The sequence below is a fragment of the Microtus ochrogaster genome, chromosome 19 (genome assembly GCF_000317375.1).
Source record: "Microtus ochrogaster isolate Prairie Vole_2 chromosome 19, MicOch1.0, whole genome shotgun sequence".
Taxonomy (NCBI): Eukaryota; Metazoa; Chordata; class Mammalia; order Rodentia; family Cricetidae; genus Microtus; species Microtus ochrogaster.
The window spans coordinates 46,701,513-46,720,181 of NC_022021.1; the positions used below are offsets into that span (position 1 = coordinate 46,701,513).

At 44.4% G+C, this 18,669-nt stretch overlaps 1 non-coding gene across 1 annotated transcript; it reads right to left on the bottom strand.

Moving 5' to 3' along the window:
* Positions 1-17,091: 17,091 nt before the first annotated feature.
* LOC113457198 lies at positions 17,092-17,161 on the bottom strand. The gene has a single exon (XR_003377821.1). It is a non-coding gene; the product is annotated as a small nucleolar RNA SNORD123 (small nucleolar RNA).
* Positions 17,162-18,669: the final 1,508 nt, after the last annotated feature.

Below are 18,669 nucleotides of genomic sequence, written 5' to 3' on the forward strand. Positions count from 1 at the left end.
AGCTAGCCAATAAGAGGCTGAAACTAATGGGTCAGGCAGTGTTTAAAAGAATACAGTTTCCGTGTAATTATTTCGGGGCATAAGCTAAGCTAGCCGTGTGGGCGGCTGGGTGTCTGGGAAAGCAGCCCAGCCGCTCTTATTTCAACATCCTTTTCCCAGTTTTGAAGTTTAACAGTCACAAGCAGCAGAGAAGAGGAGAAACATGGGTCTGGCAGTAGCTGCCCAAAGTTGGGAGCTCCCAACTATGCCCCATCAGTTAGGTCAGGGAACCTGGGGATGCTGGGAAAACAATAACATCCAGTATTGCCACCTCTCTTCTCTACCCCATCTTTTGTGGCTGTCTTAGTTCGATTACTATTGCTCTGATAAAACTCATGATTAAAAGCTACGGACCCAGGTCACGGTCCGTTGGGGGAAATCAAGGCAGGAGCTGAAGCAGGACAGGAACTGAAGTAGGTTAAGAGCTCAAGCAGGGCAGGGAACCTGGAGGTAGAAACTGAAGAAGAAGCCACTGAAGAATGCTGCTTAATGCCTTGCTCCCTTTGTTCCTCAAGGCTTGCTTAGCCTTCCTGTGTGTATATGTGTTTGAGACCTTCTTAAACAACCGTAACTTTCTATCCTGGGGGTGGCATTGCCCGCAGTGAGCTGGGCTCTCTCACATTAACCCTCAATCAATAAAGTACTCCACTGCCCGCCTACAGGCCAGTCTGATTGAAGGTAATTCTTTAACTGAGATTTACTCTTCCTAGATGATATATAACTGGGTCATGTCGACAACAAACCAACCGACACAGTGTCTTTGGGCATCTTCCTTTCCTGAGCCCTTTTCCCCAGCGTCACTTGCCCCAGCCATACCAACTCCACACACACTCTGGTCTTCCTTCCAGACAATTCTTGAATCTCAGTCCCTGAGACACAAAGCTTCTTAAAGCCAGTCATTATCTCCCTTGACAATCAGCGTGAGAGCTCCTTGAGAATCCTAAGCTAAAATGACACAGCAGTCCCAGAGACTGCAGTCTGATGACTGCTTTTATGAAATCAGCTTTTAAACCATCGTCTATTCTTCTACCCAGGCACGCTCCAGCTCTCCAGCTTCTCTTGTTGGCAGTTTTCTGCTAAGGCTGGGGGGGGGTGACATTTCTGTTTTGGTCTATGGTCTCATGACTGAAATAATTAATATGTTAACGTGGATTTAGTGTCACATGATATCAAACCTATGCATTGTTTGCATTTTAAAGGGAACTGGGAGTATGGCATTATGCAATAAAAAGACGCATATTTATTAAGAGATGTATCCACAGTCAGAAATTCCTTTCCTACCAGGAAAACCACTGACACGAAGGCTAATTTATCAGGTCCTCTGTCTTCTGTCACCTGTATCACCCACTGTCCAGGCAGCAGATATTATTGAGCACTAAATGCAGATGTGACACTATTTCCAAAACAGAAAAGACAGAAATTCCTGGTCTTACAGAGTCTACTTACTAGTAAGAGGGGAGTGAAATTGCCACAGTGAAAGAGAAATCTGTGAAGATGGTCCCTGACATCTGACACTTTGGCTTTCAAGTCTTTTCAATTTTATGAATTTTAAAAAGAAATACGCAAGGCCAGAGAGATGGCTCAGTGGTTAAGAGTCCCTGCTGCTTCTGCCAAGGACCTGGGTTGTGTTTTTAGCAATTTCCTAGCACCCATATGACAAGTTACAGCCATCCATATCTCTAGGCTCTAAGAGGAGGCAGGGGCCACTTAGCTCCAAAATAATTATACAGGAACTGTATTAACTAAATCACTGCTTGGCACATTAACTCTAGCTTCTTATTGGCTGACTCTGACATATTAACCCATTTCTTTTAATCTGTGTATCACCACGTGGCTGGCTGTGGCTTACTGGCTAAAGTTCCATCTGGCTCTGGTGGGGCTACATGGCTTCTCTCTAACTCTGCCTCCTTTCTCTCAGCATTCAGTTTAGTTTTCCTCACCTAGCTAAGTTCTGCCCTGCTATAAGTCCAAAGCAGTTCCTTTATTAATTAACCAATTGTATTCACAGCATACAGAGGGGACTCCCACGTCACCAGGCATCTGATACCCTTTTCTGACCTTCATAAGCACCAGGCATGAATATGGCACACAGATATTTATGCAGGCAAGACACTCATGCACATATCATATATATTAGAAAGTGATATGTATTCAGTAGACCCAATACTTTGAGGCTGAGGAGTGTGGCACATAACTTCAATTCTAGAACCTGGGAACAGGGAGCAGGGCATTATGAGTTCGAGGTCAGCCTGAACTGTGTAGCAAGAGTATCTAAAAAATAGGTAAATTAATAAATGTAATTTGAGTTTTGAATTTGGGTCTTTTCTCAAGCTGGCAGTACTTAATGCAGTCTCTTCCTGTGATGTTGGCCAGTCACAATAAGCTCCTTTTCTCATTGGTCACACCCTACAGTGTGCTTTGGGGCTGAGCTGTGATATTCCCTGGGCTGAGTGTGTTTGGGTATGCAAGCAGTTTGATAAGGAAGACAGGTTCTCAAGAGGTATCTTAAAACTATCTGATGCAGGCCTTTGAGCAGGCCACCCTCCAAACGTTGTGTCCACTTAGTTAACCATGAACTGGAAAAGCAGCTAGGGGCTTTTGATGGTTATAGATGAACCATCGGCAGCTGCTTTGAACTGACTGCTCCTAGGTAAATCAGTGATGAGGGCATGGCTGTATACTCCTTGTAACCAAACACTCCTAAGTGTAGGGTCTGCAGGACAGGCTTCAGCAAACTGCAGAATTAGAAACCAACACTTAATAGGACATTGTTAATTAGCTTTTACTGTTTGCCCCAAAGATGAAGCCTGGACGTTGCTCACGTGGGCCTGTTTTTATACACAGAGCCTGTTACTCAGACTCTCCTTTAACCCTCAATAAACAGTTACCAGGAACAGAATCCTAGAGAGTGGCTCTGTGTTCCTTTCCCTCTTTATTGCTCTTGGCTTCTGCACCATGCCCTATCCTCTTGAGTACTTCTGTTTCATTAAAGCTTGTTTAACCTTCCTGCCTCTGCTAATCTTTGCTGGGGAGATGTCCTAACCCGAGGGACCCTTGTTCGGGGACCAAGGTGGAGTATAGTTTAGAAAGGGCACCAGGTGTGTGGGAGGAGGGGTGGATATTTAAATCAGACTTCTGAGTTCTGATATTTAAACCCGCCTCACTGAGATGGCGGCAGGTAGACAGTGCATCTGTTGTCATGACTGTCTCCATTTTTGATGTGGAGTCTCTGAGAGCTGTCAGGTCTCCCTCTTCCTTTTCATTTTCTACACCACAGGTGGCTGGTTAGTGGCATCAGGGAGACGTTGAAATCACTCAAGCTCCAGCCACGCTTTCATGGACTGAGATCATGCAGCCTGTGCCTTTAACAGGACCACAGTGCTTCCTTGGATGTCCTGCTCTTGACACTGAAGTTCCGCATCAGTTTGGGGGGAAGGAAAACCAACACCTCCACTCTTCTTGCCAAGTCTACCAGGCAGCCCTGATCTCAAAGAAATCCCAAAACTTCAACTTCAATCCTGTCCATCCTGGTTGTTCAGCCGAATGTCACACTGTAGCCCTTGAGTTCACGGTGATGGTAAAGTTGAGATGTATGTTGAGACAGCTGAATTTGTCTGTAGAGTTGTAAGAGCAGTTTCAAAGATCCCAACTACTCTGTGTCCGTCCTTTTCCCATTTAAGAAACACCCTTTTTCCCTAAGACCATTGTCCTCTTCTGTAACATGTTCGTTTCTTGTACATCTTAAACATTTAGATGGGCAGGTTTCTTTTTGCACTGACTTCGGTTCCAACAAGCTGAGATTAAAACCTTGCCACTGAGCTTGGGGCCAACTTTGAGAACCTTGTTTTCTTATTGCATCCCTCATCTCCTATTCGTCTTTAATTCCGCAAAAGCTGCTCTCGCCAAGGTCATCAGTGGCCTTAACATGATTCCCTGCAATAGCCCGCTCTCTGAATGGCTTGCCTTCACAGTAGCCTCAGTGGCGCTGACTTCTGCCTCTGTCTAGACATGTTCATTCAGAGCTCAGAATTGTACATCCGGCTGCTGGTGTCTTCCCACCATCAGTTCCCTGCTGACAATTCTGTTTCCTAAGCTCCAGGTAAGAGCAGCAAAATGTTCTCAAAAGAAAGACGACATCCGCTAGTACCAACCCCTTTGCTAAGTTTTGACAAGAGCTGTCAACATTTTTAGCTTTTCTTTCTGGATTTTATTCTTTATCTACTCTGAGAACCGTAGGAGCAATTGAGAGGTGCATTTCCCACACTCCAATATGAAGCACATATTTTAAAATTAGGTATTGTATTTTCACATGGTATCTAGTTATCTGTATAGCTCTTAACATTTTAAAATAAATTTTATTTTAAACAGACCTAAAAATTAAATCATTTTATTTATACTTTGTGAATGTTGTTCTTTCCTTTTATGCTTAATGTTTTAAAATTAAGCGAAGAAAATTCTGCATGTGTACAAAATATATTGAAATATATTTTACACACACATGCATGCAGGCATAAACATGTGAAATTTTTATTTATTATGTTCTGCCTGCATGTTTGCCAGAAGAGGACATCAGATCTCACTATAGATGGTTGTAAGCCAACATTTGGTTGCTGGGAATTGAACTTAGGACCTCTGGAAGAGCAGGTAGTGAGTGCTCTTAACCTCTGAGCTATCTCTCCAGCCCCCAACATGTGAAATTTTGAGGTCAGTTCTGTATCATAACTCTGTGAACTGTTGGTTTAGATTGATTACTACAGAAGCATCATTCTAACAACATCAGACTAACCATCGAGTTCACCAACTTGTGCTCACATAGCAACATCTCTTAAGGCCCCTGAAGCTCTGCACAGATGGGGTAAAAAGTCAACTCTAATTTCTGATCAACCAGGCAAAAGAGCTTTCCATCTACTGGGCTGAACTTAGGTATAATGACATGAGTCAAAGCAGATGAAAGTGCTTTCTATGGACATAAAGCTCTGTGAGATATTAGCGATTTGATCTGGCTTAGCCTATTGTGTATTACGCAATCAGTGTGAGGGGTGATGGAACCGCAAGCCAGCAAAACAATTGTCAATGCCCCTATTGACTCATTTGTTTAGACACTTAGGCGCCAGCTGGTGGCTCTGGTTTGGAACTTTTAGGAGGTGGAGCTTTGTCAGAGGAAGTGAGTCTCTGGAGTTGGGCCTCGATGTTATACACTGGAGATTGCTAGGTGGCAGAACCTACACGCTAAGCCAACTTCTGGAGTTGGTCTATCCAGGAAGTTTGGCTATCAGCTAAGGTCCGCTGCCACTATTGCATATTGACTGTTATGGCTGGACTGAATCCCTGCATCAGCTGTAGGTACCAGACTGAGAGGAGCAACTCTAGACCTCGTGAGAATGTGTCTCCCATGTGGAGATGACACACTTTGAGAGGAAAGAATAGATAGCTGTGAGCTACCTACCTTGTGGGGGTGGTGACTGAGTTCTATACATAAATCTAAGGCTAGGCGCAGATATTTGGATGGCCCCTTACACCACAGCAACTCTGGTTCTACTCTTCCTCCTCCTCCTTTCCTTCTGTTTTCTCTCATAACATAGAACCGTATATTATCAGGTGTGATGATTAATATTGATTGCCAACTTGACATGTTCTAGAATCTCTTGAAAGGCAAGTCTCCAGGAGTGCCTGGTAGTGATTATCTAGACCAGGATAGCGGAGGTGGGAGCGAGGCTCTGTTCTGCGGGCTGGGGTCACAGACTGCACGGAAAGGAACAGACGAGTGAGGAGCCACCCCTCTCGGCATCCTTGCTCTTGGTGCCACATGACCAGCTGCCTCAGGTTCCTGCTGACACGACTTTCCTGACTTGATGGCTTCTGCCCTTGAACTCAAATGTGTTTGTCCCTTAAATACGTTTTTACTGAGTTACTTTACCACCGCACTGGGGAGAGTAACTAATACAGAAGGCACTGAAAATGAAAAGTGGAATTGCTTGCATGAGGCACTGATGGAGACAGTAGTGAGGGCCGAAGCAGGGAACCGCTTACTTGACAGGAGACGGAGCACCTGTGCCTGATCCTGCTCTGCCTCAGTTAGCTCTGCAAAGGCAGGAAGGATGTGCAGTCCCTCCCGCCCAGTCCCCTTGCAGGAATGATGAGACTGAAAATCAAGAGTCTTGAAAGGCTCTCCTGCTGCTCGGATCCCACCTTGACGAAGTAATATTAATTCCACAATTTTATATTCTCGTCTTCGGTTCCACCTGCTTGCTTACCTCAAGAATGCGACCCATTAACTCTGGAATAAAAAAGAGCGTAGAATTTCAGTTTTCCCTTTCATTTGCAGTGAAACAAAGTGCTGGGAGGGTTTTGTCAGTTCATATTGGCAGTGGCGTGGGACAGCCCCGTCCGTGTGGAGGAAAACAGGCTCTGGCTTTTCCCTATTTGGCTGTGCTCACTTTTTCTCAAAACGAGGGTCAAGGGGACCTCATGTTTGTTTTTAAAGCAAACAACTTTTTTCCTCTGTCTAAATCAAAGTACGTACAAATATTTTAATTCTCACCCACTCTCCTAAATAACATGAGCCGTGGGCCATGGGCGCCCTAGGTGAACTTTGGAACCGAGCAGTTTGCAGGTGTCTAGCCAGCCTTACTTCAGGCTCTCCAGCTTCAAAATCCCTGTTTGCCTGCTCTGAAACCCGATAACTTCCCGTCCCTTAGTCTCCAGTCTCTACGTAACTGTGCCTTATGGGCAAAGGCTTCTTATGTAGAATCATAACTTTGCACATGCAATGCAACTTGAAGAAGACCCAAGACTGAATGGAAAATTCAGATGGTACAATGCAAATGAGTTCCCCATGCTAGGCAACACCATTCTTTTGAATTACTACAATTTTCCCCAAACCTTGGTATTTTTGGCACATTTTGAAATAGTTGGAAACAATCTAACATTGCAATATGGTCATTCATCTTCTTTTCTTCCCATAAGCAAATCTTGAATTCCTTGTCTCCATCATCATAGCAGACACCTGGCTCTGAAAGGCAGGTGTCTGCCTTGAGATTCAGCATGTCCTGTAGACAGGATAAAGAGAGATAATTTGTGGACTTGCAGGTGACCTAATACATCAGAATCAGAGTATGCTGGCAGACACTAATCTGAATTAATAGGTCGCTCTTCCTATGACTTTACAGGACAGCTGAGTTTCAGGGCCTTTGATCTAGAGTTGGGATTGACACACTGTCACCAGAGGCCAAATTTGGCATGATTTTAATAATAAATTATTAATAGAACACGATTTGTTTTTATATTGTCTAGAGTTGCAACAGAAACTGTCTGACTCAGAGAGCCTAAAATATTTACTTCCTGGCCCTTGATAGAAAAACCTTTGCCAGCCCTGATCTCATACAGAGGAGGTGGTGAGGACTTGATCCTTGGTGCCAGCCGTGTGGCTGACTGCTTCTGTCTCCACCTCCTGGTGTCTAACCTGGGATTATATAGTCGGTCTGTGTTTCAGTGTGCTCATCTGTAAGGTGGTGACAGGTACAGGATCTATGACAGCCAGTCAATGTGAAGGGTTAGCCCTGTAGACCTTTGCATCATAGCCTGGCCATTGGAGAATACTTCATATGTATTTGCTACCAATAAATGAAAGACACAGTGCACCTACACTTCAGTGGCGTAGCTGTCATCCTCTGCAATCCATACCTTCGTTGATCCAGCCCCACCTCTGAGCAAATTCCACATTCGATCTGTGCAGTTTTGGGGGTTCCAAGGAATAGAAGGAAACTTGCTCCAAACAGTGAGTGGAGCAATATTCCCTATGGCAGACCTTGGAAGGCACAACTGGATTTATCTTTACTGCCCAAGATCCTCGTACAGGACTCCAGGGTATGTTGGGATGACAGGATTCCCTCTGGGCAGTTTCTGGCAAAATAAACATTACTGGGGGTTTTCCACTGGCATGGTCAGACAACCAGCTGGGGAGCTAGGATAGAGACATGTGAGCGATGGTCAGGAAGCCTTAGTGCTCGCTACCCAATGGGAAATCCTTTCTTGCCCATACCCCTGACCCCTAGAGCTCTCTGAGTGCCGCTGTGGGAGTCTGTAAGTTGTCATCCTGGAAGAGAGCCTCCTGCTGAAGCAGGAGGATTCAGTTTGAGACTGGTATCCAGGTTCACTTCTCAACTACCGTGATAAACCCCACACCAAAACCCAGCTTGAACAGGGAAGGGTTTATTTGGCTCACACGTCCTGCCACAGCCCACAACTGCATGGAGTCGGGGCAAGAACCATGGGGGAAAACTGCTTATGGGCTTGCTTTTTATTCTTCTCTTCGGCTAGCTTCCTTATAGAACCTAGGACCCCTTGCTCAGGGTCACCATAACCACAGGAGGCTAAGCACTTTGATCAGGTACAACCAAGAAATGCCTCTAGCCAACCCAATAGAGGCAATTGTTCAACAAGGTTCCTTCTTTCCGTGTTTGCCAAGTTGACAGCCAAGAATCGCTGTTACAACAGGCTCTTGTCTCAGTTTAAAAAAGAGAGAAATAAAAAGGTGAAATATGATCCAAATATAAAGAAGAGGTGTGGTGTGGTGTGTGTGTATGTATGTATGTATGTATGTATGTATGTGCATGTATGTGTATTTATATGTGTGTTTATGTATGTGTGTGTATGCATGTGTGTATGTGCATTTGTAAGTGTGTTTATGTGTGTGTGTGTAAGAGGAAAATAAGGAGCAAGAGAAAGAAAGATGGAGGGAGGAAAATATGAATGTAGATATCCCCTACAGAAATAAATCTAAACATTTGCAGAGAATATTATTAATACACATAACGCTTTAAGTCAATTGATAAAGTCAATATTTTCATGAGTCTCTGAACAAAGGGGCAAGTATGAGAAGCCTCCTGAATTGTGTAAGAGTCTTAATAGGAAGCCTGTGTCAGCGCAGCCTGGGTGGGATGAGACTTTCTGCAGGAAGAGTTCTGAACACTGCAGGAGAATCCTAGAGATGGGCAAGAGGGCAACTGGGCACTGCCATCTTTGTCCTCTCAGTACCGACAGCACCATACATGATCCAGCCCCACCTCTGAGCAATGTCGTATCCATTTTTAAAGTATTTTTTAATCTTAGAGACTTTTGTACATGTATACAATGAAATATGATCATATATACCCCTATTTCTTCCCTTCGACTTCCCCCTGCACTCATCAACACCCCACACCAACTTCATGTCTTTTTCCTTATTCATTGTTTGTTTATCTTTCTGTTATTGAAATTAGATTTTTTTAAAATCTGATTAGGTTTTCCCCTCCCTCTTTCCTCCCAGTTCCTCCCCCTCTTCCTTGCCATTTCCATCTCTCATTAGAAAATGAAGAGGCTTCAAAGGGATACTAATATAATGAAATACAATAAGATGAAACAAAATCTAATGCTTTGGAATAGGACTAAACAAGCAGACAGAAGGAAAGGGGCTTAAGAAAAGACAAAGAAACAGATAAATATACAGAGACGCACTCCTTCACAGTTCAGGAATCACATAAAAACTTAAAATAAGAAGTCATAATACATAAACCTGCACAATAAAAATAAATAAATAAATAAGATAGAAATAAAATAAAAAACCTTGACATTATGACACAAGGAACCTCAAAAATGCCGTTGTATTTGCTTTCTGTTGGCCATCAACATCTTGGGATTGGTCCTATCCTTAAGAGTAGTTTGTTTCCCCAGGGAGACTCCCTTGTAGAAAATTAAATTTTCATTTGTGAGTTGTTCTTCTCAGTGGGAGACTGCTTCTGTTTGGGGCTTGTGACCACATCTCTCAGCTCTAAGACCCCATCTAGTACAGACCTGGGAAAGTGATGGCTTCTTTAAACAGGTATGGTTGTCAGATTCTGAAATCACAGGTCTGGGCCCCGATCTGTGGAGACTGACTCAATGTGTACAAAGACAGCCATGACTTTTGAAGTTTGGAAAGGTCTCCAGCTACTTCTAATCAGTCCAATCAGTGAAGGGTTATCACTATCTCTGCCAAGGAGGCACTGGAGATGAACATCAAATTCCATCATATGCTTGTTAGCGTTTACTGTGTTGAGACCTGTAGGTGCAGGCTGGTATAGTAACAAGGATATATAGTTTGGAACTAGAATCAGATACTTCTGTATTCCTTGTGTTGTTGGTTTACTTCTCAGGGATCTTTTTTTTTTTTTTTCGCCTCTGAATCACACACTCAAAACTATAAAATGATTTTGTCTATGGCTAACTTCATATGACTGCATATGAATTCCACTATATAGCTGCAGTCACTGAAGATTTCTCTTTGAGATCAAATGTCAGCACTGATCCTGTATCTGAGATGTTCGTCTTCTGCCCCTAGCTATCACTCTCAACAAACACAAATGTTCCTTTTTAATCCCATTGCCACAGACAGACCTTGGAATACCAGGCTCCCATGACAATGGTTCCTAGATCTCAGCTAGTGCCCCACACTCCTAGCCATTGACACAGCCACCAGGTTTGTCTCTGGGAATTTAAAAGCTAGTTCGTGTTGCATGATGCTCCCAAAAGTACTTCTCACAAACTTCCTCAGTATCCCTGCTCCTCTTGTCTGTTATCTTCTGCCTGGATTCTAGCATCCCATACCTCACCTGTGCTGGAGATGCTCAATCATCTTCTGGTTGGAGTCTATTATCCCTGTACCTTTGCCTGTGCTGGAGATGCTCAATCATCTTCTGGTTGGAGTCTATTATCCCTGTACCTCTGCTTGTACTGGAGATGCTTAATGATACTGGATCTAACCCACCAGGCTGCCGACGGAGTTCATCTGGGGATAAGGACCATGAGTGTTCCTGGATCCATGGCGACTCCAGGGCGGCTCCTAGGGAAGTTCCTTTTCCTGATGTGCACCGTGCTTACTCTGTTGTCCCCTTTATCTTTTCATACCTGCTCTCTAATCCAGACGAAAGCTTTGCTCAGGCCATGTTAGGAAAACGGAAGTCCTCAGGGAATCAGGTATCTACATGTGTCGATAAAGATTCAATCCCCACCTCAGTTGGGTCTCGCCCTGGTCGGCTTTCCCTTGATAATTCTAGGAGGACCCTGCTCCCTCCAAACACAAATCCTGTGGCCTCTTGGCTCAGCAAGGCCTTTGTCCTGGGATTACCGTGTTTTCCTACTACATAGATACTAAGAGTCTGCCCATAGAAGCATTTCAGGCAATGCTAAAACAGTCTTCCAGTGATCCACTTCTAAACTAGCCCTCGGGACAAAACGACTTTAATGAGCTTCCTGCACTGACTCTGTGCCTCCTTTCTTCCCATTAACCCTCTTTATTGAATTAGGAAATCTTTTGAGGATTCAGAAAAGGGCGCTAATCTAATGAGTGTCCACCCAAACTGCCTTGTTTGATCTTAACATTTCAGTATGTGCACTATTCCTTATTTCTCTATTAATGGAAAAACAAGATCACATCTACAATTGGTGGCCTTTGTTTAGTGCTCTACAGCCTTCCTTCTCTTTCAAACAGGAAGTCATGGATTTAGCATTCATGTCTGGGCCTTTTGACTACTGTGCACGTGTCCATACATTGTTCAGGTAAGTTATTTAGTTTTAGGGGTTGGTTTTTATTTATTAATAAACCAACAGTAGTTTTTCTGTTCCCCTTGTCCAATGGATATATTGAAATGTGCATTTTCAACTTTACAAGAGTACCCAAAATGCCTTCCAGAGTGATTATAACAATTTACACTTCCAGAGTCATTTTTGCCAGTGTCTGATGTTAGTTTTTGCTGCCAGACTTCTTAACTGTGGCCAGTCTGACTGGTATTTAATGGCTCCTTATTTTGGTTGGCTTTTGTGATTTGGCTAAGGGGGGGCATGATACTATGGTACTTATTAGCCATTGAATATCTGTTCTATTTGTACATTTTTGCACTTAGTTCTTTCCCAGTGGGACAATTGGAGATTGCGAGTATACACTGCCTATCCCCTTTGTTGCTTGTGTGCACGCAATGTCCCCCAGAGCCAGGGCTTGATTTTAAGTCGTGTATCCTTGCATGGACATTCTAAACTTTAATGTGGTTTGCTGCGCTGGTTTTTCTTTTTGGCTGGTCTTTGTATCTTATTTTAAGAACTCCTTTCCTAGCCAGAGGTCATGTGGATAGCCGCTTATGTGTTTCTTAAATGTTTTTACTGTTTTGTTTTAATTTTTGCTTTCATCTACTTTGAAGCAGCTTGAGTGAATGGCCTGAAGGAAGTGACTCAGCCGACACTTATACACCTGGAGGGTCAACCGCCTTAGACTCTGGTTGAGTCCCTGCTCTCCCCGACAAGCTACCTGTCACCTGTGTTAAAAAATGCCTACCTTGGCCGACTGTTCATAGATTCTCTGCTACAAAGTTGTTCTCTTTGTTGACTCCTGGGCTGATATTTCAGTGCTTTTCAGTGTATGCAACTGTATAAACACGGCTGAATAGCTTGCACCAACCTTAGTCCTCTTCAGGTGAAGTTTCTCTCTTTATTGGATTTCACTTTTGCTTTACTTAATAATTGCAGGTCTTCTTCAGTTCCATGGAGACGGTTGACTGAGGGGTTCAGAATCTTGTGAAATGATGAAAGTGGGAAGTGTTCAGGATACAACATCCTACGTGGTTCCCGCACCAGCTCATTCAGGCCCTGTTGAGGCTTCTTAAGTTTCCTTGCTGCGGAAGTCTTTCCAACTGTTCTCTTTGTTCTAAGAATCTGGTCATTCTCCTAAGGGTTCTTCCTTACGATCAGTGAATCTGAAGCTAAATGTTCACACTACTCTTTAAAATCAGAGTTGGAGAATAGAATCCAGAAGAAAGATCTTTCGCTTAATTTTTAAAATTCTTTTATAAAGAAACGACTAATGTTGAGTCGAAAACGTCTTTCTTTCTTCCACAGACTACACAGAGGGACCCAGTCTGAGACGTTCCCTGACCTTCACTTAGGAACGTATTTCATGGTCAATTTTGTGAATGTTACACATTGATCTGGGTTGTCATTCCTTCTTCAGTACTTAGATGCCACATTTTTCTAGGAAGCTGGGTAGGTTGCCAGTGGCTTTCCTGTTGTGTAAGGCTGTCTTAAAATATAAAACAAATTTTTATATGTTGTATCTTTGCAGTCTATTAACCTGTACAATCTGTTCCACTAACGTGATACAAAGTTTCACATGTCCATCTTGCTCTGTTCTTTCTCTGGTGTTCAGATACTGAGTGTGGTTCTGCTTTCTCACGTGTCTGTACCTCATTTCCCTAGGGTGCTTGAGCTGCACCATAGATGCTTCACGTGCTGCTTTTCCACCTGGACAGAACGTTGGTAGAACTCTGGATGGTAAGCTCATCAACCTCTGCTGAATTGTGTCCCTATCTTAATGCTCTGTAGACTGCACAATGTCAGGACAATAACGAGCTCCTGATGGTATTAGTCTACTGTTACAAATGAACATCATAATCCCAAACAGGGCAGGAGTTGGCATTTTTGTGGTCCTTCCTTCAAACAGGTCAGAGTATGGTTCTTGTGTTGTTCAAGTGCGGCTGAGCGTCTGCAGCACTGTGCAGTAAAAGCTGCTGAAGTTGGGAACGCTGGTAGAAAGGATGGAGCGGAGTCCTGGGGATCATGGTTAGGGATGGCGTTTCAGACTTTTTGGTAGCCTCCTTCTGGATCTGCATTCTCAGCTCTGATGCAGAGCAGATGGATGAAAGGCAACAGGAAGTGATTCAGGGGCTTGTGTTTGTTGCCTTTTTCACCATCGTGCCCAAACCAGAGAGAGAATTTAAAGAGGAAAGATTTTGTCAGTAGTATGGGAGGTTTCAGTCTCTCACCCTGGGGAGGACAAGACAGAAGAGCTCACACCAGGCTGTCTGTGGGGAGGACAAAACAGAAGAGCTCACGCCATGCTGTCTGGGGAGGGGGACAAGGCAGAAGAGCTCACACCGTGCTGTCTGGGGAGGGTCTTAGGTTTTTTTTTTTTCCTTTTTTGCTGTGATAAATACCATGATCAGAAGGGAATTCAGGAAGAAGGATTTACCTCCTATTAGATCTCTAGTTCTGCACTCAGAGAAATGAGGGTGAGAGTTTCCCAAGGCAGGAAACTCGAGGCAGAAATTTAAGCATCGGCCATGAAGGAATACTGGTTACTGGCTTGCTAGCTCTCTGGCTTCTTTTCAGCTCCCTGTCTTATATGGCCCAGGACCACCTAACTAGGGATGGTACCACCCACAGTGAGCCTCACACATATGCCACAGGCCGGTCTGAAGGAGGCAGCACCTCAACTGAGGTGTCTGTCCTCTTCTCAGGCTGCTCTAGGTTTCATCAAGCTGGCGCAGAAACAAGCGAGTATCGTGGGTCTTCCTCCCTTAGTTCATTTTCCCTGGAAATCCTCCCGTAGACACCCACAGGTCAGCTTTGTTAACCCCCATCTCTTCTCAGCATAGCCCACTCAACAGTCAGGGTAAAGAACACAGAGCAGCCAGGGGGCCCAGGATTTGAGAGTCCTTTGCACTATCACCTTTGCTCCGGGCTTACTTCTGGGTACAGACTAAGGTGGGGACTGTAATTCAGCCACCACATTAAGTTCTGAGCAGACTCAGGCTGGAGAGGAAAGGAAAAAAAAGATCACATCTGAGGGTTTACATCTGCCCAGAACCTCACCCGGCGCTCACCTTGCTGTCCCCAACTGAGTAGCAAGGCTTCATCCAGCTGCAAGAAAGTTTTGTTGTTTGTGTTTGTTTTAAAAAAAGTTATTTTGCAATTCAAATAGAATCAGTCTTGTGTCATTAAAGATGATGCTTGGGGGGGGGTGTGATGCTGTTTGAGGAGCAATCACTGCTGTCAGCAGTGCTGTGTTTGGAGGGAGAGAACCTGACATGCTGAATTAAGGCAGTAATGGAGGGAGTGGGAAGGAAGGTCAGAAATAAGTTTTGACAGAGGACTACAAGAACCCAACAACCTTTATTCCTCCTAATTTGCTTGAGAAGACATGCCCTCCTTTGGGGTAATTCTACAAATACCCCTTTTATTGAATTCAAGGTCATTATGCTAAATTTAGTTGGCAAATATTGAAATAAACTTGGACAGAGAAATTTGTGCTTCAAAATGTAAATATATTTTTTAAATGTATTTCTGAAAGGATTTATGCCCCCTCAAAGCTCTGTTTCTCAAAGACAGAAGAACGTAGAAGACATTGGCTAATAAGTCAAAATACCTTTTTAAAGTAAGTGCAGCCACTCTGCTTATAAACACTCGAGACATATGAGTCCCAATGTCAGAAAATAACTCCAAGGATACTAAGAGGATGCTTTATCTTCCTGCCAGAAACCATCTGCCTTTCCTGTAGATACTCCAAAAATCATTTAAACTTAGCATTTTCCTGCTCCCCATACCATGCTTCTAAAAGACAACTTGAACTGCTTTGAGGGCACAAGCTTTATCTTCAGGAAATTGGGTTGCCAGAAAACATATCTAGAAATCCAGCCACGAGTGTGTGTACTTGCGTGCGCATGTAGCACACACATCTAGAAGGCTTTGATTTCTGGAAATGTAGCAGAAGCAAATCGTGATGCCCTACTGAACGCTTGGGGTATCACTGAACGTGTTCAGAAAAAAAAAATAATGGTTGAAGACTAAGTCCTTCCCCTTCCAGAGAGCAAGCATGTCTTCCTGAGGGTTTGTCTGGGAAAACCCTGAATCTATTTACTGCTGTGGCCGGCACTTTAACCAGGCCACTCTTTTGAACATGGCTATGAGGTCAAAGAATGCCATGCTTAGTGTGGCTTGAATCTGAGAGGTAACTGGAAAGCAGAACTCCCCTGGGGTGGGTGAAGGCAGGTCTCTCTGTCATCCCTCAGGAATAACTGAGGACAAAGTCCATTGTCACATCCCTTTGAAGCTGAGGTAGACCCCGGGGTAAAAATCAGACTTTGGAGGGGGCCATGCTGGAGGCTCCTCACATACCCTAGCAGAGTGGACAATTGGAACTTCACCTTAAGACCTGAGAATCTGCACTTTATACCATATTCTTTAAAGCCCCTTCTGTATGTGTGTGTGTGTGTGTTTCTGTGTGTGACTGTGTGTATGCGTGTGTTTATCTGTGTGTGAGTGTGCACGTGTGTGTAAATGTGTGTTTGTGTGTGCATGTGAGTGTGTAAGTGTTTATGTGTGTATAAGTGAATGAGTGTGTATATGTGAGTGTGTCTGTGAGATGACAGCTTCTAGGCACGTACCATGTTCTTTTAAAACAAATCTAGTCTCCTTAACACCACTCAAAGAATGAGCTTTCTTGGGGCAAAGGAAGCTTAAGGGGGTTCTGGTGAAACCCAGCAGACTAGTGAAAGTTCACACAACTTCTCCAGTTCAAATGCCTTCGACTGTGAAAACCTCCTCAGGTGGCCATCATGGTGTCATCCGTAACTACAACTGTGGACCTTCTGAATCCTAAACACAAATAATCCCGGAGCCGCTCTGAGCAATGCTACAGTGACCTCAAGCTTCCCATCTTGGCATCAGTGTTTAGCTGTGTTAAAGAGGACAGCATTAGCCAGGCAATGGCGGTGCTCGCCTTTAATGCCAGCGCTGGGGAGACAGAGGCAGCAGGATCTCTGAGCTGGAGGCCAGCCTGGATTACAGACTGAATCCAGGACAGCCAGGGCCACACAGAGAAACTCTGTCAAAAAACAAAAACAAAGCATAGGATCTTGGCAAATCTTGGAAACCAGGGTGAAAAATTGTCTAACGGTGACTCTAACAACCTGGCTCATCTGCAGGGACACACGAAATGTAAAGAGGCCAGGATTCCAGGACTGTTTCTATTTTCCTTTAATTCTTTAGTAGTCTTATTACATTTTAAAGTCCCCAGGTAGTGAATCTTCCTGGGAAAGCCAGCTGTGGTCCACAGCTGTGTCTTCACGTCTCTCAGGCCGCGCTCTCTGCAGCTCTCCCTGATCCGTTCTCCGGCTGTAATCAGGCCCTGGGAGGGGATATAAAGATGATGGGAAATGGCTGCGTTAGTTCAAAGTCATGTACGGCTTGGTATCGCTGAAGAGCGTCCTAGGTGAGTCAGGAAATGGATGGCGTTTTTCAAGTCACATGAATCAGCGCCCCAGAATTCATCATTTTCACCAGCTGTGTCATTTCCCAGCATTCCTCAGTTTTGACCCTGTACACAAGGCTCACCCGAAGCCCGAAGTAGTTGAGTGGGGGTGGGGTGGGGGACAGGGAAGGGAAATAGAGAGTTTCAGTGTGATGACAACAGAACACCCTTTGGTAAAATCATAATCACATTTAGTTTTACAGTATGGTGATTCGGGTACTTTAACAAGAAAGACTTCTTAAAAGGAAAAGAAATCAAATTTTATTAGAAAAAGGAAATATTTATAAGCATTTTTCAGAGTGCCTACTTGGTGCTGAGTCTCAGGTATTTGGTGTTTAACAACTCCTTTTGACTGCTCCTGACTGACATTTCTGGTGAGCTGGTCAAGTGGCACCAGAAGACACTACTAGCTCAGAAAGTTCACAGACTTTCTGCAAGTCTGCGACAAAATCGTCCTCAGCTTACAACCAATCCACTTTGAACCAAGAAAGCATTCTTAATGAGACTTTGGTTTCTGTCCTCGTTTATTAAAGGTCTCTAATTCCGGATCACTGGTGATGAACTCCAACAGTGGTACAGTGTGGTTTGTAAACAGCCAGACTGAACCTGTTTCCTGCCCCAGTGACACAAAGTAGCTTCCTTTCGAGGGGGAGAGTCTATATGATAACCCTCCGGGTGCACAGGGCTTAGGCCTCCAAGCTAAGAGGAGTTTCTTTGCTTGCTTGTGAGTTTATATGAGACAGGGTTCCCCTAGGTGACCCCAAACTGGCCTTAAGCCCCAGCCCTGCTGCCTCAGACACCAAAGCACTGGGCACACAGGCATGATGCACCTCACTTTTTCTTTCTTAAAAAATGATTTATTAAAAAGTGTGAACTGTTTTTAACAGTAGCAGATACGAATTAGCTAAACGCACTTGAGTCTTAATTTGTCTTTCTTCACCCTGTTAGGTCCCACCCACCCACCCACACGAAGGCTATAGGGTTCATGCGGAAGGCTGAAGTCTTCACCGCCAGACCTTGGCCCTTGGCAGGCCTCCTTCTCCCAAGAGCCTCTCAGGCTCCTGCGCCACGTAGGCAAGGGAAGGAGACTGTTAGCAATGGCTCCAGTTCCCACCCACTTCTGAAGCCGAAGCAAGGCCAGGAAACCCATTGACTTTTCCCTTCAAGACCCAGAAACCAGGAGCTGCCACCGAGAGCTAGAAGCCAGTCAAACAACTGTGAGGGATGCTTCCCAAATAAGCCCCGAAAAGCCATCCAAGTTGGGCCCCTGGTCCCCTCCGTGCCCACAGTTCCAACCACTGTGCTCTCTGAGGGCTCCCACAGAGGCTTTCAAATCAGTTTCACAGAATTCCTTTATCTGAAAGGTGACAGAAACGACAAATTGGGGGCAATTTGTGCTTCTATTGTTCTCCTCTTGAATCTCAGTGGTCCTGGAAGGGGCTGTGACACATTCCAGCTATTACCAGGTCTCCAGTTCGTACAGTGGCAAACAGCACACCCCTACAGACCTCTGAACTGCTTCCCCCCCCCCCCCCCCC